Here is an 18,960-nt window from a genome sequence, read left to right on the forward strand (position 1 = left end):
AGCCTGCTTCTCCCTCTCCCACTCCCCCTGCTTGTGTTCCCTCTCTTGGCTGTCTCTCTGTCAAAAAATAAAATCTTAAAAAAAAAAAATGTTCATACATTTCAATCCATTGATAAGTTGCACCACTGAGTATTTATCCTGTATAAATAATTCCAAAGAAGGAAGCACTTCCTTTAATTCTGTGAATGATTACCTGCTGTTCTGGGATCTCTCCCTTTCCCTGTGCTGCTTCTATGTCATTACCCTGCTTCTACTTTACCATCCAGCCCAAAGTGTGCACCTTAACCCACAGTGCCATGAGACCAGGCTACAAAAGAACAGAACAGAATTGCAACAGCAAGACCTACAATTGGCTCATCATTTTGGCTGCTCAAGGCCCAATTCCTCTTCCTGGAATTCCTAATAAGATGACTCACGGTACTGCTACAGAGTTCTTTCAATCAATCCTAGGTTCAGGCCCAATTTCTACCATGCAGAGTGTAGTAGATGTTGCTTAGAGCCCAGAGCCAATATAAGGAAAAATTTTCTCCCCTTCTTTTCCCTCCCTTCACCCTTCATCCCAGGCAATTCCCCCATGTTTACATCTCCCAAGCCTCTTTTCCTGGCTTAGTCTTTACAAGTTCCTTCCATGTGATTGGCAGTGGCTAGGTCCGTTCTTAGGGGTACCAACTGTCCTGGTTTGCCCAGAGCTATTGCAGTGTTAGCATTGAAAGTCCTGGGAAACCCCTAGTCCTCAGCAAACTGGGACAGATGGTCACCCTACTTCAGGGGAAGCATCATCCTACCTTCTAGGGGGTGACTCCTCCAGGAGAATCCAATCAGAATACAATAATCAGTAATCAACATAAGAATGAATTATTGAGGGGTGCCTGGGTGGCTCAGTTGGTTAAGCGTCTGCCTTGGGCTCAGGTCATGATCCCGGGGTCCTGGGATCGAGCCCCACGTCGGGCTCATTTAGCTGTTTCAAGACAGCAAAGTCCCAGGATATATTAAGAGAAAACCACAATATTGTGTCATCACTGGTTTACCAATTTCAAATTATACAAAATAGAGACCTCACACATATTCTTAGTTTCTTAGCTTCTCCCTCTCTCCCTTGCTTGTGCTCTCTCTCCCTCTCTCAAATAAATAATTAAAAGTCTTAAAAAAAGAATGAATTATTGAATCATAACACCAATATGTAAGCATCAGTGATATATCCCAGTATGATCTTTACTCTGCCCACCTGGTTTCTTTTTTTAAGTCTTTCTCCAGTGTGAGGAGATTCCTGTAGGTTTGAGGATTTCAATTCCTGATCTCTTGTGATCTACTCTTCTGTCCAAATTGACTCCCATAAGAGCAAGCAGTAGTTTACTGTCACACTGAAGCTTAAATCCACATTTGTAAAGAAACAGTTCTCTAGAGAAATCTATCTATAGAGATGCAACTCTGCCTGCAGAATAAGCCATCTTTTCCATGGTTTCACAGACCAGTTTAGCCTCAGCTTCTCAAATATCTCCATTTTCAGGTGATGATCTTAGATTTTTTTTTTAAGATTTTATCCATTTTTTTACAGAGAGCGTGAGCACAATCAGGGGGATCGGCAGAGGGAGAAGGAGAAGCAGGCTCCCCACTGAGCAGGGAGCCGGATGCGGGGCTTGATCCCAGAGCCCTGGGATCATGACCTGAGCTGAAGGCAGACGCTTACCCAACTGAGTCACCCAGGCGCCTCTGATTTTAGATTTATATTTGCATAAACTTCAGGTGTTTTTCCCAAAATAAAAGTCTCCAATTTTTGAAAGACTGAAAATTTCTTGTAGCCTTGAAATTAGTTTCTTTAGTTTTTCTCACTGAAATCAAGCTTTCAAAACAATGTTATTTGGGTCAAGTTTGAATGAGGGCTGTGGCTTTAGATACTTATGCCCCACAAGCCTTTCTAAGAAGGAAGCTTCTCTAAAACATATATTCTGGGAATAGAAACTCAGCCCTGGATGACAGCAAAGGGAAGTCTATTTGCTGCTCCTCATCTGGCTTCAGGAATGTGGCAGACTGCTTATTTAGTTGGCACTTAGTATTCTTTGGCCCTTGACTTTTAGAACTGCCCAGGATAAAGACTAATTCCCGGTTAGGTGTGGGTATGTGACTAAATTCTGGCCAGTGGAATATAAGTGGGAATGTCCTGTGCTATTTTCAAGATATGTCCTTATGGCGGAAGACATGCCTTTCTCTTTTCAGCTTCCTGCTGGTTGGAATGTAGACATGGTGGCTAGAGCTCGAACAGCTGTCTTGGACCTGAGATGAAAGCCACTTATTGAAGATGTCAGAGCAACAGGATGAAAGCCTGGTCCCTGACACCAAATGGCCACACCTTCCCCTAGGCTGTGCATCTCTGGATTTCTTTTATATGACAGAGAAATAAATCTCTACCTTGCTTCCTTACTCTTTTTGTTTATGTGCAATAGGTCCTAATCATTAATAAAAAGGTCACAACTGCCTCTTTCCAAAAGCAGCAATACCTATTACACAGAAAATGTTTGGGAGCAACATGCATATCCAACAATGGGAAGCAAGGTCAGTATATCCTCTCAATGCAATATTGTGCAACTGTTAAAAATAACAACTATTAAAGATTTAATAGGGAAATGATCTAATGCAAAACAACACTGTTGTATCTCTGCTTAAACTTTAAAACATTATGTAGGATATTTCCAAGGACTGCATGGGAACATGAACAAATTAAAACTTTGTGTTTTGGAAGCAGATTATTAAATTCTTTCTTTTTTTTTTAGACTTTTGTAAATGTTGTTATAATGTTTACTCATTTTTAAGTCCCCTAAAACAGTAGTAGACGACGAAACGCAGTGTTTTGTCCTCATATTATGGATGCTGGTTTTATCCTGTATTATATACATGAGTTGTCCCTTAAATATTGTTACAGACTTAAAGGAGGAGATTTTTTAAAAATTATAATAAATTGTAAATAAAGCTAATGTTGTAAGGATGTGGTCTTTTTATTTTTTTAAGATTTTATTTATTTATTTGACAGAGAGAGTGAGAGAGCACAAGCAGGGGGAGCAGCAGAGGGGGAGGGAGAAGCAGCCTCCCTGTAGAGCAGGGAGCCCCATGGAGGTTCATTCCTAGGACCCTGAGATCATGACCTGAGCCAAAGGCAGGCGCTTAACCGACTGAGCCACCCAGCCGCCCTGAGGATGTGGTCTCTCACTTTGATTAGATTACCCGCTCTTTAAGGGCTGGGACTATCTTACTTCTTTTTACACCTTTACTGTCCAAGTCTCCTCCCTCCCTCCTTAGGAGGGGATAGGGTAGACTGTATTATTTATTGCCCACACTTGGTAAATCCATATTTGGAGTGATCTATGTGATTTATTGAATTGACCTAGGATGTACGGATTAATCCACATTTGTGCTGAGCATATTAGTTTGTCTACTGAGACTTCAGAAAGGGGCTATTGCTGTGAGGATGAAAATGTCAACTTTGTCAGGTTCTGACCCAAAGAAAATTTTGATCATTATGTAAGAAGCACACCTGTGGTCCCAGGCCTTTGGAATAAAATTAAAAAGCATGTGTGTATTTTTTTTTGTCCTGCCTTCAGGTCAGCCTACAAAACCCTGAATTTTCCCAGCTTCTTTGCTATGCTTTGCTAAAGTGGAGCTTTAACAGCGATTACTCACTTTGTTTCTCAGTCTGGATTCTCTCTCATTGTCTCTCTGTGCCTGTCATATATATGTATATTTATTTACCTCACTGTCCGTGAGGAAACTAAGAGTCACACTTGCTCAGCTGGGATAAATAGTGTTGGGAGTGCATAATGTAGTCGCTGAACTGCCAAGTGTTATTGTGCTATGACTTGATCTTCAACACCCAAGAAAAACTCCAGTGCTCTAAACAACTTAGCTGGCAACCAACACAGAAAATGGCAGAAGCACCGGCTACTTTACTCCACGGCTTATGATCTGGGTTTGTTTATTCATGCCTTGGACAGGAGTCGGACCTAGAGTTGGAGCTGAGCTGTTTTTCGGCGCTCGACTGCACTTCCTCGAACGATTGCTTGGTCGCTCTTCCTACGATGTCTGAGGCGTTCGTGTATTCGGTGATCTTTTGCGCCGTCTTCTTGCTTGATGTCTCCTGAGCGGCGGCGGCGCCGGGTCGAAGGCTGTCTTATCCGCGAGGCCTCTCGCTCAGGCTGCTTTCTCCCGCTGGTCGGTAGAGCGGACCCCTTGCTTCCTTCCTGCCTCTTCTTCCAGTCGGTGGCTGAGTCCCCCCGCTGGGCTGCAGACGGAGCTCCCGCCCGCCTTGCAGGTAGGCCCGGGAGGAGCCTGGGAGGCCCGGCCCGGCATCTTTCCGCCGGCGGGTTGAGAAGACCTTGGCGCCGGCGGGTGGGTGGGCGGGTCGGCCGCGGAGACACGGCCGGAGGTGGAGCTATCCGGCTGTGTTCGGGGGCGCGGTCGGAGAGGCGGCGGGGAACTGAGGGAGAGGCCGGAAGGAGGGAGAGATGCTGGGGCTGCTCTGCGCGGTTCGGTAGGAAGGGGATGTTGGGTCTAGGGCGGGTGTTGGCACCCCTAGTGTGGGGGGAAAATCGCTTTCCAGGAACGGATAGAGCTTTGCGCGCTTTGACCCTCCGTTTCTCTTCCCGCCTCCCCACCCCCAAGGCTCCGGGTGTCATGACTCAATTGCGCTGGGGACCCCCTCTGAGTCCGGCCTTTGAAGGGACCTTTGAGTAGGTGGAGGCAAGTGGAACATGGCCCCCAGGCTACTCTTAGCGAAGTGTCATGTTCTTGCTTTTTTGGGGTAGGGAAACTGAGACTGAGTTCTGGTACTTGACTTTTCCCCATGTCCCCAAAAGATCTTTAAATGCACCTTAAGTCATTTTTTTGTCATTTACAAGTTCGCCTTTTTTTTTTTATTTATTTACCTGTCACTTTATGCACACACAGACTTGTCGTTTGTGATCCCTCCTACTTAGGAAATCAGATTCTGTCACTGGTACTTCATAAGTAAAGAGACCATGCTGGTTTTGCTTGTCAGAGTCTGTATCATTTTCTTGAGAATAGCAATGACAATTCTGTTTCTTGATAAGAAAATTTCGTTTGCTGTCCAGTTTGCTTTCTGGTTGATACTTATTTCTTCTCCTTCCCCTCAGCTTGTTCTCAGTGGAAATCTTGTAACTATGGTGTTAAATGGGTTAATGTCCAACGGAGGATGGTCAAGATTTTGAAATCAGATATTTGTCTTGAGAGTGCTTTCTAGGGAGAATCCAGAGGCAACCCAAGGAGGCGCGTTCGGAGCAGTTTTATTATATTTGATTAGTGGTTTAGTTATGCATATACTAAACAGGTTGTGTGTAAGAATCATTCAAATATTGAGATATTTAAATAGAAAGTTAAAATTCCGGCAACTCCATTGTGTTTTCCTTTTCTCTCCCAACTTGGAAACTTTGGGGACTAAGTGTTCTTATTAATTATTTTCATTGGATTCAGTGTCATGATCCTAATTTGCGTAGCTTGTTTGTTGAAAAAAAATATTCAGGCTGGAGGTCATTCTAGGTTGAATAGGTATTTCCATAGTCTGTAGAATCAGTAGGACAGTGGTTTTAAGAGAAAATAGACTAAATTTCTAGTTCTTAGATGGAAACTATACAAGTCTATGATTTTTTTTTTTTAGAATTCTCATGAGTTTTGGAAAGATTATTGTTCCTCTATTTTTTTTTTTTTTTTTTTGAGGTCAGCAATATTTAAATGTAGGGCCCTTGATCATGAGAGATTTCCTAGTTACAGGACCTCAGTACTTCCGGAAAGGTTTTAATGAAGAGCCACCAGACTGTGGAAAATCTACCTTGGGAAGTTAGGCTAAGAATGTGTGCTCTCTGGAAAAGTTTTTATGGTAGAAGAGAAATTTATAACAGAGGAAAGAATTTAGAGAAGGACATGACATTATCTACTGGGGATTTATTCTGCATAGAATTTATAGTTAGTATATCAGCAGCTCCTAATTAATGCTAAATAATAGATGGAGTTTGCTGTGAGTGTCACAAAAAACGTTAGGAACATTTTGTTATGTTTCTGTAGGAGATAATTAGCAGAGGTTTAAGTTGGATTGAAGAAGACAAGAAATTTGGTTTTGGTGCTGGTGGTGGGGTTATAGGTATAGAGCTTCTTACCAGCTTCTACCCTGCTTTTTGACAAATTCACTCCACTGTTTACCTTTCTTGGTTAAATCTTGTTTGTTCTGTCAGATTAGGCTCTCTTCTGGCATTTCCTTTCAGAAACTTATGGGTTCAGAATGTGACTTAATTGTTCTATCTTCTCTTTTAGTGAGAAAGTTCTTGGGGATTATTAAGATATGAACTTCTTTGAATATCTTCTAGAACTTATCCTGGAAGGAGTTACGTCTGTCACTTGGAAAAGATTAGTTATAAATGTCATTTGAAAACAATTGGTTATTTTTACTAACTGTAATAACTTCTTTTTATACTGTATAATTTTCAAAATATTTTCAACACATGTTAGGAATCGTATGAAACTTTTATGCTTTTATTTATTTATTTTTTAAAGTAAGCTCCACATCCAGTGAGGGGCTTGAATTCATGATCCTGAGATCAAGAATTGCATGTTCTACTGGCTGAGCTAGCCAGGTGCCCCAAAACTTTTTTTTTTGATCATGCTCCTTTCTGCTCCTTATTAATACTGAATCCAAACATTTATGATCGTCAAGGGTCTTCATGAATGTTGACAGTTTTTGTTGACAGTTTATCTCACTATTCCCATTTATCTTGCCCTGAAAGGAATTGGAAAAAAAGAGTTTTGTTGTTAGCACACTGAGGTCTCTTTTTAATTTTTTAAACAATTTTTTTAAAGATTTTATTTATTTATTTGCCAGAGAGAGAGAGAGCACAAGCAGGGGGAGCTGCAGGCAGAGGGAGAAGCAGGCTCCCCGTTGAGCAAGGAGCCTAATGCGGGACCCGATCCCAGGACTCTGGGATCATGACCTAAGCCGAAGGCAGATGCTTAACCGACTGAGCCACGCAAGCGTCCATTTTTTAATTTTTTTAAATTTATTTTTAAAGATTTATATATTAATTTGAAAGAGAAAGAGAGTGCACGCTCATTGGGTGGGGAACAGAAGGAGAGGAAGAGAATCCCAAGCCGACTCCCTGCTGAGCCTGGAGCCCCACCACATGGGGCTTGAACTCACAACCCTGAGACCATGACCTGAGCCAAAACCAAGAGTCGGAAGCTCAAACTGACTTAGTCATCCAGGCGCCCCAGGTCTCTTTTTTTAATGTGTCTCGGCCTTGATAGAGTTATTTTGGGATGGGATGCAGATTTTTTTGCCCAGTGGTTTGTTTTACCAAAAAAACAAAACAAAGCAAAACAAAACAAAAACACAAAACCCTTAAGTTCCTTTAATCATAGTCATTCTTGTTTCTTTCTCCAATTGTTTCTCATAAACCCAGAGAGAACTTTCTGTTTCTTGTCATAATTTCTTTTTGTACAGAAGTACTATGGTACAACCTGTCCCGTGGTTTGGGGGTAATTTATATTTTATATTTTCAAACCCCTTTTCCCCCCCTAGTTAATTAGATCTATTTTTTTCCCTTTTTGCAAAGCTAAAATTAGTTACTGATAGATAAAAATTTTGTGATCAGTTATTGTCAGAACGTATTTATGTGCCCAGTAGTATGTGGCAGTCTGCCAAAGTGATGTGGTAAGAAGAAGACAGATTAAGGAATCAGGAGACCTGGGTTTAAGTCCTAGGCTTATGAGCTTCCTTAGCTGAGAAATCCTGTACAAATTATTTAAGGAGGCGATAGGGAAGGTTACTGCCCTTTATTGGGCATGTTCTTTATATGTATTATCTCATTGAATACTCATAGCAGTCCTTTAAGGTGAATATTATTTTCCCAGTGGATACTGAACTCAGAGAGAGTAAATAATTTGACCAAGATCACAGAGCAAGTATGTAGCAGAGCTGGGATTTAAATCCAAGGCTTTGAATACTTTTATGAATCTGTATTTAAAGAATGGGAAAGAGAATAGTTCTATAATACTTCCGTAGAGAAAAAGTACATGAAACTGCCTTAAAAAGATAAAGTGCTCTTCAGATGTTAACTGCTGTCCTATCTTACAGAAACAATGAGTAGATGTCATCTAGGTTCTTGGACACCTTGCTTCTTTCTTTTTTTTAATTTTAATTTTATTATTTTATTTTATTTATTTTATTTTTTTTTTACCTTGCTTCTTTCAAGGCAGCATTATGCCTGACAGTCATGGAGGAGAGAGGTGACAAACATTAAACCAGCATGGGAGGAGCTTACTAATATGTAGGTGGAAAGGAGTGAGTGCCTGCAAGTGCTAGGGAAAGACAAGTTTGAGGTGCTGCATGTTTATGAGGTGACTGAGATATTTACCCCCTCTCTTCCAGTTAGTCTTGCCTGTGCATCTGTAGATTAGTAACTTTTCCATCTTGTTCTCTGTCTCTTCTTGGGGTTTATAATCTCTACTTCTCCACCCAAACTTCTTCCTTTCTTCATTGAGTACTGTTCTTGTACTGTGTTGTTTCCTAAGGTGCAATATATTCCTCACAGACCTTTTGGAACTATTTCTTGATTATGACTCTTTCTTTTTTTTTTAAGATTTTATTTATTTATCTGAGAGAGAGAGCACAAGCAGGGTAAGTGGCAGATGGAGAAGCAGGCTCCTCACTGAGCAGGGAGCCCGATGCGGGGCTCGATCCCAGGACCCTGGGATCACGACCTGGGCTGAAGGCTGACACTTAACCGACTGAGCCACGCAGGTGCCCCGATTGTAACTCTTTTTCAACCCTTACCTTTTCAGACTTTTGTTCATCTAGCAAATATTTATTTAATGCTCATTAGATGCTGGGATACAAAGGTAGACGTGAGTGTACTTGCTCTTACTAAGTTTATTCCAGTGGGGAGCAGAGTTGACCAGGTACCTGGTTAATATTGAAATTTAAGCTGTGCTCTGAAAGAAACAAATGGGGGCTGACAGAGAGATGAAGGAGTGAGGAGGGCACTGGGTTTTCTTGGGGATTAGAGTCTTCAGTTATGGCATCCTTAATCCCCTTAAAAAGTTGCAGTCACAGCATATCATGATTCACTAAATTAAGGTTCTCTTGCTGCCATCATAGTGGAAGTCTTCACTTAAGATTGCTACATGTAATATTTGTTCTTGTATGATGATACTGGATTTGGCATAATAAAGGATGACTGTGACTTAGAAATGTCCAGCATGCTTGGCTAATAAGTTTAATTTTTTACTTCTAATGTGACCTGAATTTAATTGGTTCTCATTTATTAATTTTTTCCAATCTAACTGTTCTTTGGAAGTTGAGCTCAATGAATTTAAACATTGAATACATGCCTTCAGGTTTATTTGTAGCAGGGACTAAGCTGAAGTTCTTAGCCTTATGTGAGGGGAAAGACTTTGAAGGATTGTCATGAAATTGAGAGAGGGAATATGTAGGCTACTGCTGAATATGTGTAAACAATAATACAATGTACAATACAATATATACAGTACAATAATACAATCTTGTTTGGTACCTTTCTTCCAAGATACTGCAAGTATTTTGTAGTATTTTTTTTTTTTTTTTTTTACTATTTCTTATTGGAATTGTATTTCTATCTGTAGAATTAACTGAGGCAAATTTCACATTTCATGATTTCATCATTTGTTTATTTCTGCTTCCCAGGATAGAACATATATTCATTCTCCCATGAACCAAAATTACTTTGTTTTAGTGTGTATGTTTATGACGTAATGAAACATTTAAAGTTTTGCTGAGTTGCTTAGGATTTTTTTTTTTTTTTTAAAGATTTTATTTATTTATTTGACAGAGAGAGACACAGCGAGAGAGGGAACCCAAGCAGGGGGAGTGAGAGAGGGAGAAGCAGACTCCCTGCGGAGCAGGGAGCCCGATGCGGGGCTCGATCCCAGGACCCTGGGATCATGACCTGAGCCGAAGGCAGACGCTTAAGGACTGAGCCACCCAGGCGCCCCGAGTTGCTTAGGATTAATATGCCTGTTTGATTTGGGGAGAGAATAGGAGTAGTTCAGTCTAGGTGACCAGTGAAAACAGGGTAGAAAAACATGTCTTTCCAGACTCTTGAATAACAGCCTAGTGGTACTCATTCTTGGAGTCAGGCAGTCTGAGTCCAAATCCCAGGGCCACTATTTACTAGCTCTGCAACTTGGGCAAGTTACTTTACCTCTCTATGCCTTTCCTCATGTGTAGAATACCATGCAGTTGTGAGAATTGAATGAGTTAATATATGTAAAGCATTTAGAACAGCAGATAGCGCTATATATGACAGCTGTTATCATTTTCAATATTATTATTGTAGCATGATAAGGATTTTTTTTTTTAAAGATTTTATTTATCTATTTGACAGAGACAGCGAGAGCAGGAACACAGGCAGGGGGAGTGGGAGAGGGAGAAGCAGGCTTCCCGCAGAGCAGGGAGCCCGATGTGGGACTCGATCCCAGGACCCTGGGATCATGATCTGAGCCGAAGGCAGCCGCTTAACGACTGAGCCACCCAGGCGCCCACGTGATAAGGATTTTATGTTCCCCCAAACAAGAACAAATAATGGTGATGCTTAGATTGAAGTTTAGTGTCTTTTGAGAAAACTTGAATAGGAAATAGGAATTTAAAGCAGCATATTTGTCTCTCCTTTCTCTGTGCTTCAAATTAGAGGATGTATCTTTACTGGGAAAGAGAAACCTAGAAAGCAACAGTGTCTGAAAGAATTCCAAATAGAAAAGAAATGGCAAAATTTTGAGGATTCTGTAATATGTGTGGTAAAACAGGCCAGAGCTATTTTAGGAACAGAAGAACATTTCTTTGCAAAACAGGTAGAAAATTTTTAGCATCTGAATTTTACCATCTATTTGAACTGTGATTAGTGGTTGAAGTATTTGGAAGAAGTTGACTTAAGGCACAGAAAAGAATGATATTTAGGGAAAAGTCAAAGCTACCAAATCACCTTGGGTAAACTTCTGGAAGAGTGGACATATTTTACGTATAGCGGTGAAGACTGGGAATCCAGTAGAGTTAGCTTTTTTTTATTACTCTTGTTCCTTTATACCATTATAAATTGTGGGTGGCTTCAGTTTTTGCCTTAACTGTTTTTGTTTTCCTCTCTGAAGTCTCTGTAATATTCCTGCTTTGTCATTTTAAAGACCTATATAATGATTATAGTGGAGTCTTGTTTTTTTTTTTCATTCATTCATTCAATCAGTAAATGTTTATTGAATGTCCACCACTGCGGTAAGTGTTGTGGATACCATAATAAGAGCTGATCAGAACCAGTGCTTATTGAAGTGCTTTGTATCATTGATTCTTTTTATTCTTACAACAGTTTTATGGTGTAGGTACTTTTTATTATCCCCATTTCATAGATGTGGAGATTGTGGCACAGATAGGTTAAGCGGTTTGCCCAAGGTTTCGAGCTAGTTAGTGGCAACACCAGGATTGGAATCTAAGCAGTCTGGCTCCATAGTCTCTTGCTTTTAATCCCTAAATTATACTGATACTAAACTACTTTAAACAATTCTAAACTCTCTAAACTACTACCACTATACTAAGACTACACTGACAAAAATAGACACTGTCCATACCCTTATAGTCCAAAAGGAAGAGAGACCATAAACAAAAAATACCAATAACTGTATAATTGCAAAGTGTATTAAGTCCTATGATGGAAAAGTAAAAAAGAGGTTATAGTAGGGGAGCCTGAATTATATTGGAGCTTTGGGGATGTTTCTCTGAAGAAGTGATATTTAAGCAGAGATTAGAAGGATGAAAGGGAAAGGCAAAGGGAATAGGATGTATGAAAGCCTTAAGGTGGAAAGGAACACAGCACATTTGAGAAGCTGGAAGAAGATTGGGTGGCTGGAATACAGTGAGCAGTGGGGGAGGAAGGAGAGGGGCATAGGATGAGGATAGAGACATAGGGAGGACTGTGTTAAGGATTTTGGATTTTTTTCCTAAGTATAACTGGAAGCCTTGGAAGAGTTTAAGTATGAGTGTTGTGACCTAATACATGATTTTTAAAAATTGCTCTGGCTACATTGTGGAAAATATTAGAAATTTGTGGAAAAAATTTTGGAAACTGGAAAATTTGGAAGAGAAGTGGGAGAAGTATGAGAGTTAAGATGTCTTACTGTGGTCCTGGCAAAAGATGATCATGGCTTGGATTAGGCTCTAGGCAGTGGAGATGGAAGGATGTAGAAAGACTCAATAGACATTTTATTATTATTTTCATTTTTTTTAAGATTCAATAGATACTTTAGAATTAGGACAGGCAAGACTTACGGATGGATTGGATATGTGGGAGGAGAGAAGAGTCTAGTATGATTCCCAAATTTCTGGCATGAGCCTCTGGGTAGATGAAGTTGCCATTTCTGAGATGGACATTTGAGAAGGAACAGATTTTGACTAGAGTTGGGAAGTAGAATGAAGACCTTCAACTTTAGTCATGCTGAACGTGAGCTGTCTGTTGAAAACATATAAGTGGAGACATCAAGCAAGGAGCCTTTGAGTGCTGCTGGAAGGGCCCCTGGCAGTAAATCTGGATGTTCTTGATAGGTAGTATTTACAGTCAAGAAAAATGGCCAAGATTACCTGGAGGGAATGTATGTATAGACTAACAGGAGGAGAGTGTTCCCGACCAAGATCCAAGGAATTTAATAGGAAATCTCAGAAACTGAGAGAGGAACATGTTTCAAGGAGAAAGTGATTGCCTGTATTTTTTGGATTTAGCAACACAAAGATCATTGATGATCATAACAAGAACAGTGTTGGAGGAATGTAGGGCCAGAAGCCACACTGAAGTGAATTTAAAAAGTGCGAAGGGAGGAAGTAGATAGAGATGGTCTCTATATTTTGGTAATTAGCATGTCTGTCTCCCCATAAGAAGTAATACTTGAAGAAGTAATATGACGATAGGAATGGTGGCCTAGCCTTGGTGGCCTAGCCTTGGTATCTTGCCAGGAGGTTATATTAAAGGAGAAAGAGATTAAGGACTGAGGATAACTGTAAAATGGCAAGAGTAGAGATTCTCATGGTCTTTATATGTGGCCTTGGAATTTAAGGGTTTATGTCTTTTTTAACTTTGCTATCATTAGCTTCTCTGTTTTTAGCTCCCTACCTAATATGTCTTTGTATTTTGGTACTGCTGGCTTTTAAAGTTCATTCCTTACCTTTATTTTTTCTTGTTGCTTTCCTATGGCCATTGTTGCTATAGCTAATTAGCTGAAATGCTTGGTTATTTATCTCGTTATTCATTCGCTTACTTATTGGCTCTTATTGCCATATAGAATACTGTATAACTGTGATTCTAGACTTTATTTTGATTTCTGTTTTGTTTCTCATTTACATATTTGCTTAGAGTCTAATAGGCTATACTGAGATAATATTTAACATTTTTGCAGAATTTTATATGATGACTTCCCTGGGAAGGGCTAAGCATTTTATGGATATTGTCCCCATTAGTTCTTCTAGCATTCTTTTTTTTTTTTTTTAAAGACTTTATTTATTTATTTGACAGAGAGACAGCGAGAGAGGGAACACAAGCAGGGGGAGTGTGAGAGGGAGAAGCAGGCTTCCCACTGAGCAGGGAGCCTGATATGGGGCTCGATCCCAGGACCTTGGGATCATGACCTGAGCTGAAGGCACACCCTCAATGGCTGAGCCACCCAGGCGCCCCTCTTCTGGCATTCTTTTTTTTTTTTTAATTTATTGAGGTAAAATTCACATAACACAAAAATAACCATTTTATTTTTTTAAATTTATTTTTATTTTTTAAGGATTTTATTTATTTATTTGAGAGAGAGAGAGAGCACACACACTCATGTGAGTGGGGGAAGGAAGGGCCGAGGAAGGGTGAGAGGCAGAGAATCTCAAGCAGACTCCCCAGCGGAGCGGGAGGATGCGGGGCTCAATCTCATCACCCTGAGATCATGACCTGAGCTGAAACCAAGAGTTAGATGCTTAACCGACTGAGCCAACCAGCGCCCCACCAAAATTAACCATTTTAAAGTGAACAATTCAGTGGTGTTTAGTACATTCACAGTGTTGTGAAACCACCACCTCCATAGTTCCAAAACATTTTGATTATTCCAGAGTAAAACATCTTCCCAGTTTATGCAGTTTCTTTTCATTTCCCTCCTTCCACCAGCCCTGGAAACCAGCAATCTGGTTGATTGATCTATTCTGGCTCTCTCATATAAATGGAATCATAGGGGCGCCTGGGTGGCTCAGTGGTTAAGCGTCTGCCTTCGGCTCAAGTCATGATCCCAGGGTCCTGGGATTGAGCCCCATATCGGGCTCCCTGCTCCACAGGAAGCCTGCTTGTCCCTCTCCCATTCCCCCTGCTTGTGTTCCCTCTCTCGCTGTCTCTCTCCCTGTCAAATAAATAAACAAAATCTTTAAAAAAAGAAATGGAATCATAACAGTACGTAACCTTTTGTGTATGTATATACCAATAATCTGTCCATTTATCCATTGATGAACATTTGGACTGTTTCTACCTTTTGGATATCATTAATAGAACTACTGTAAACATGCATGTATGAGTACTTGTTTTCAGTTGTTTTGGGTATCTGCATAGGAGTGTAATTGCAGGGCTATCTGGTAATGTATTATTGTTGTGATTCTTCCCAGACCATAGGGATCAAGCCAACATCTGCAACTTCCACAGAGTGTGTGATTTGAGAGTTGTTGGCCAGGCTTAGATTGGGATTGAGAATCTCTTTCCTTTATGTTTAACTTTTTGAGGAACTGAATTCTCCTAACATACTGGTTTTATTATTTGCATTTTACTGATGGGGTGATTGAGGTACAGCATCTGCATGGTTTTAACTTCCTATCTTCAGAGCAAGTCGGTGATGGAACTGGGAATTTAAGACTCTTAATCATGTTCTTTGTCTAAGATGACCCATTTAAAGCCATGTTGCATTTACATGAAGCTTCTTAAAATGGGCTTCCTATATTTTATAATCTCTTGAAGGGATATTGTTCAGGTGGTATTAAGCAGATGTTCTTTTTCCATACAAGACAAGAGGGAATGTGTTTTAATTGCAGCGGAAGGGATATAGATTACAAATTAGAAAGAATTTCCTGACAAGATACTGGAATATTACCAAGGAAGGTTGTGAAATATCTTCTTCAAAGACTTAGTAACTATCTTTCTAGGATGATTTAGGTGTGGACTTGTTAAGGAATGAGGGAGGTGAGAAAGATGACTTGCTGAGGTCCCTGGTAACGCCAGGACATAGTTGTTTGATGGTTAATCAAAACAGTATCTCTGGCATTGTAATGAGTATATTTTCATTTTCTTTATGAAGAAATAATCAATAGAGAGTAGGTAAATTGCTCAAGGTCTCCTGGTAAAATGGAAGATTAGCATTCTGAATCTTTTTGGCTCCTGGGTTGAATGCTCAGGGATGTGTTTTTTATCGTAAACGAGTCTTTTCATGGCAGTGTGATGTATTATTGTTGTGATTCTTCCTAAATCCTAAGGATCAAAGCCAACATCTGCAGCTTCCATAGAGTGTGTGATTTGAGAGTTGTTGGCTGGGTTTAGATTAGGACTGAGAATCTTTTCCTGTAAAAATTGGTTTGGTCTCCTGTTATACATGTAGAAATGGGAACACATTATCAATAACAGACTAAGGTAATAGATTCTTAATGACTATTTAGGAAGGGCCAGGTTAAAATTGCTTAGGTGAAGGTGCACATGACATACGTGTATTTTTGTATTGTAGTATTTGGAGAAAAAGAAGCCCAGAAGATGGGCAAATGAACATTAGATTCTGTTGTAGAACATAAACATAAAAATACTCATTGAGTGCAGTATTAAGTTGCCAGTTTAAATGCTCAGCTCAGGAAATGCCAAAGTTAAGGTACTGAGAACGTTAACACATTCACCAGACGCTTAGAGTTTACATTAAATTATCTCATAAGGGATCTCTTGTCTATTATCAAAATCATGGTTTGAGGTCCATGGGTCATTGACTGGGAAGCTAACCTGGGAGGGGGTATTACCTTGCTAGGTAGGTTTAATGGATTTATTATGTTCATTTTAGTTGAGCTATGGGAGCATTTACTTGTTCACGTCTCTGCTACCAAAAATATCAAATATGTTTATTGAGCTTTCTTGAATTGGCAACAAAACCTCTGCAGGATAAAAGAGAGGGGAGCCAACTTTTGAATACTTACCATGTACTGGGAATTTTGTATTTGTTTCTCCTTGTAATATTCATAACAAACCTATAAAGTGAGTGGTGATATCTCTATTGTAAAGGACAGGAAAAAGTAAAACTTTTTCTTTCCAGAGGTTATACACATGGTAAGTGGCAAAGCTGAGATGGAGAAGTTAGAGTCTTGTTTTAAATTAGTGTTTTTCTTTTTTGTATACTATCATTTCTTTTTAAAATTTAATTAATTATTTTTTTTAAAGTAGGCTTGGGGCGCCTGGGTGGCTCTGTCAGTTGAGCATCTGACTCTTGGTTTTGGCTCAGGTCATGATCTAGCAGTCATGATGGGGCTCCATGCTCAGCTAGGGAGTCTACTTTGAAGATTCTCTCCTCTGCCCCTCCCCCTGCTTGTACATGCACACCCGCCCCCCCCAAATAAATACATCTTTAATAAAAAAAAAAATAAAGTAGGCTCCTTGCCCAACATGGAACTTGTACTCACAACCCCAAGACCCAGAGTCCCGTGTTCTACCGACTGAGCCAGCCAGGTGCCCCAAGTTAGTGTTTTTCAAACTGTGTTCTTTGGAGGTGCCCAAGGGGTGGCTGTGAGAGTCGGGAGGAGCTTTGGTTCTCCCACTCTGCTTAAACCAGAGCAGCTCAACTTTGATCTCTTATATTTTAGTGTTTTCACAAAAGATTGCATTTGGGAAAAGGGTATCTGTTTCTTAAAAGAAAAGAAAGAAAACCTGGAAGACCACTGAGGAATCATGAAAGAAAATTAAAGAAAATAGGGGCGCCTGGGTGGCTCAGTCGTTAAGCCTCTGCCTTTGGCTCAGGTCATGATCCCAGGGTCCTGGAATCGATCCCCACATCGGGCTCCCTGCTCCGTGGGAAACTTGCTTCTCCCTCTCCCACTCCCCCTGCTTGTGTTCTTTCTCTCGCTGTGTCTCTCTCTGTCAAATAAATAAATAAAATCTTAAAAAAAAAAAATTAGTGAAAATAACCTGAAGATTGAAAAGATGGCTAAATTACATAACTGCCAGTCAGGAAATTATATCAAAATTTGAAGTGACTTGATGTCCCAGCCACATGTGCAGTGTAGTTATTCTGTCCTTGGAGGGGAGTGTAGGATAGTGGGAAAAGAGCGTGCTCTCTAGAGTTGGAATTCTGGCTCAGCCCCTGGGGTAACCGTGGGGTTTGGAGATACTTCTATAAACCTGGTGCACACAAATATACAGTGAACACCTATCTTTCAAGAGTGGTTCTAAGGATCGGAAATAACATGCAAGGTGCCTGGCTCATAGTGGATACCCCTAAAATACTAGTTGTTGGTAAGATGATGGTGATGATGTTGATGGCTTTTTTTTTTTTATAGAGTGTATTGACATTTCACCCCCAAATGCCTGAAGAGCTTCTTCCATATCAAGGATAGGCAGTCCTTTACCTCTGTATGTACCACATCATGGTGTTTAGCATGTTAGGGTTTTTTTTTTTTTTAATTTTATTTATTTGACAGAGAGAGACATAGCGAGAGAAGGAACACAAGCAGGGGGGAGTGGGAGAGGGAGAAGCAGGCTTCCCACAGAACAGGGAGCCCGATGTGGGGCTCGATCCCAGGACCCTGGGATCATGACCTGAGCCGAAGGCAGACGCTTAACGACTGAGCCACCCAGGCACCCCAGCATGTTAGTTTTTGATAGTCTTTATTTTATTTATTTATTTTCTTTAAAGATTTTATTTATTTATCCATGAGAGACAGAGAGAGAGAGAGGCAGAGGGAGAAGCAGGCTCCCAAGGAGCAGGGAGCCCGATGCGGGACTCGATCCCAGAACTCTGGGATCATGACCTGAGCCGAAGGCAGACGCTTAACCAACTGAGCCACCCAGGTGCCCCTTGATAGTCTTTAAACTGTGCATGTTTATGTATTCATGAATGCATCCGCATCTATTGATGAAAAGAGAAAAACCAGGGGCACCTGGGTGACTCAATCGATTAAGCGTCTGCTTTCCCCTCAGGTTGTGACCCCGGGGTCCTTGGATTGAGCCCTGCATGGTCTTTGTCAGGCTCCCTGCTTAGTGGGGAGTCTGCTTCTCCCTCTACCTCTACCCCTCACCCTGCTCATGCTCGAGCTCACGAGTTCTCTCTCTCTCAAATGAATAAGTAAAATCTTAAAAGAAAAAGAAAGAGAAAATCTTCACTTCATTAAGTTCATTTTTATTGGACTTAAAAGAAAGGAGCAGTGGTGGGAAGGAACCCCATACAATGAATTGAGAAACGTGGGCTTTTGTCTCAGAGCTACTCTTAGTAAGTCTTGTAACAATGGACAGGTGAATTTAACTTTGTTTGTTATGTTCAAAATGATGTCTGAGTCACTTTTAACTCTGTACATCCATGATTTGACCAAAAAGGTTAAAGATAATTTATTTTCATTGCCAAAATGAAATTTTTTTTTTTTTTTTAAGTAGGCTTCATGCCCAGCTTAGAGCCCAATGCAGGGCTTGAACTCATGACCCCGAGATCAAGACCTGAGCTGAGATCAAGAGTCAGACACTTAACCGTCTGAGCTGCTCAGGCGCCCCTCATTGCCAAAGTTTTTAAAAATTACAGTATTATTTTTGGAGAGGGAGCTTTATTGCTGGCATGAGCTGGCGAGCTTTTGTTCATACTTGTTGAGCATGCTCAGGGCAGTGTTTTGTATAGAAGGACGTATATCAGGGAAGAATTGAAACTAGGAAC

At 40.5% G+C, this 18,960-nt stretch overlaps 1 protein-coding gene across 13 annotated transcripts in view; it reads left to right on the plus strand.

Annotated features, from left to right (window-relative positions):
- The first annotated feature begins 4,069 nt into the window (after nt 1-4,069).
- AMBRA1 (autophagy and beclin 1 regulator 1) overlaps nt 4,070-18,960 on the plus strand; it is a 170,953-nt gene continuing 156,062 nt past the window's right edge. For 6 of the 13 annotated variants that reach the window (XM_036104955.2, XM_036104957.2, XM_036104956.2 and 3 more), the window contains exon 1: nt 4,073-4,300. The gene's annotated coding sequence lies outside the window, so the exon portion shown is untranslated. Of the gene's footprint in view, nt 4,301-18,960 lie in introns of all 13 variants that reach the window. The other 7 variants (XM_036104959.2, XM_036104960.2, XM_036104961.2 and 4 more) reach the window with 3 other exon arrangements.

Source organism: Halichoerus grypus, chromosome 11 (genome assembly GCF_964656455.1).
Source record: "Halichoerus grypus chromosome 11, mHalGry1.hap1.1, whole genome shotgun sequence".
Taxonomy (NCBI): domain Eukaryota; kingdom Metazoa; phylum Chordata; class Mammalia; order Carnivora; family Phocidae; genus Halichoerus; species Halichoerus grypus.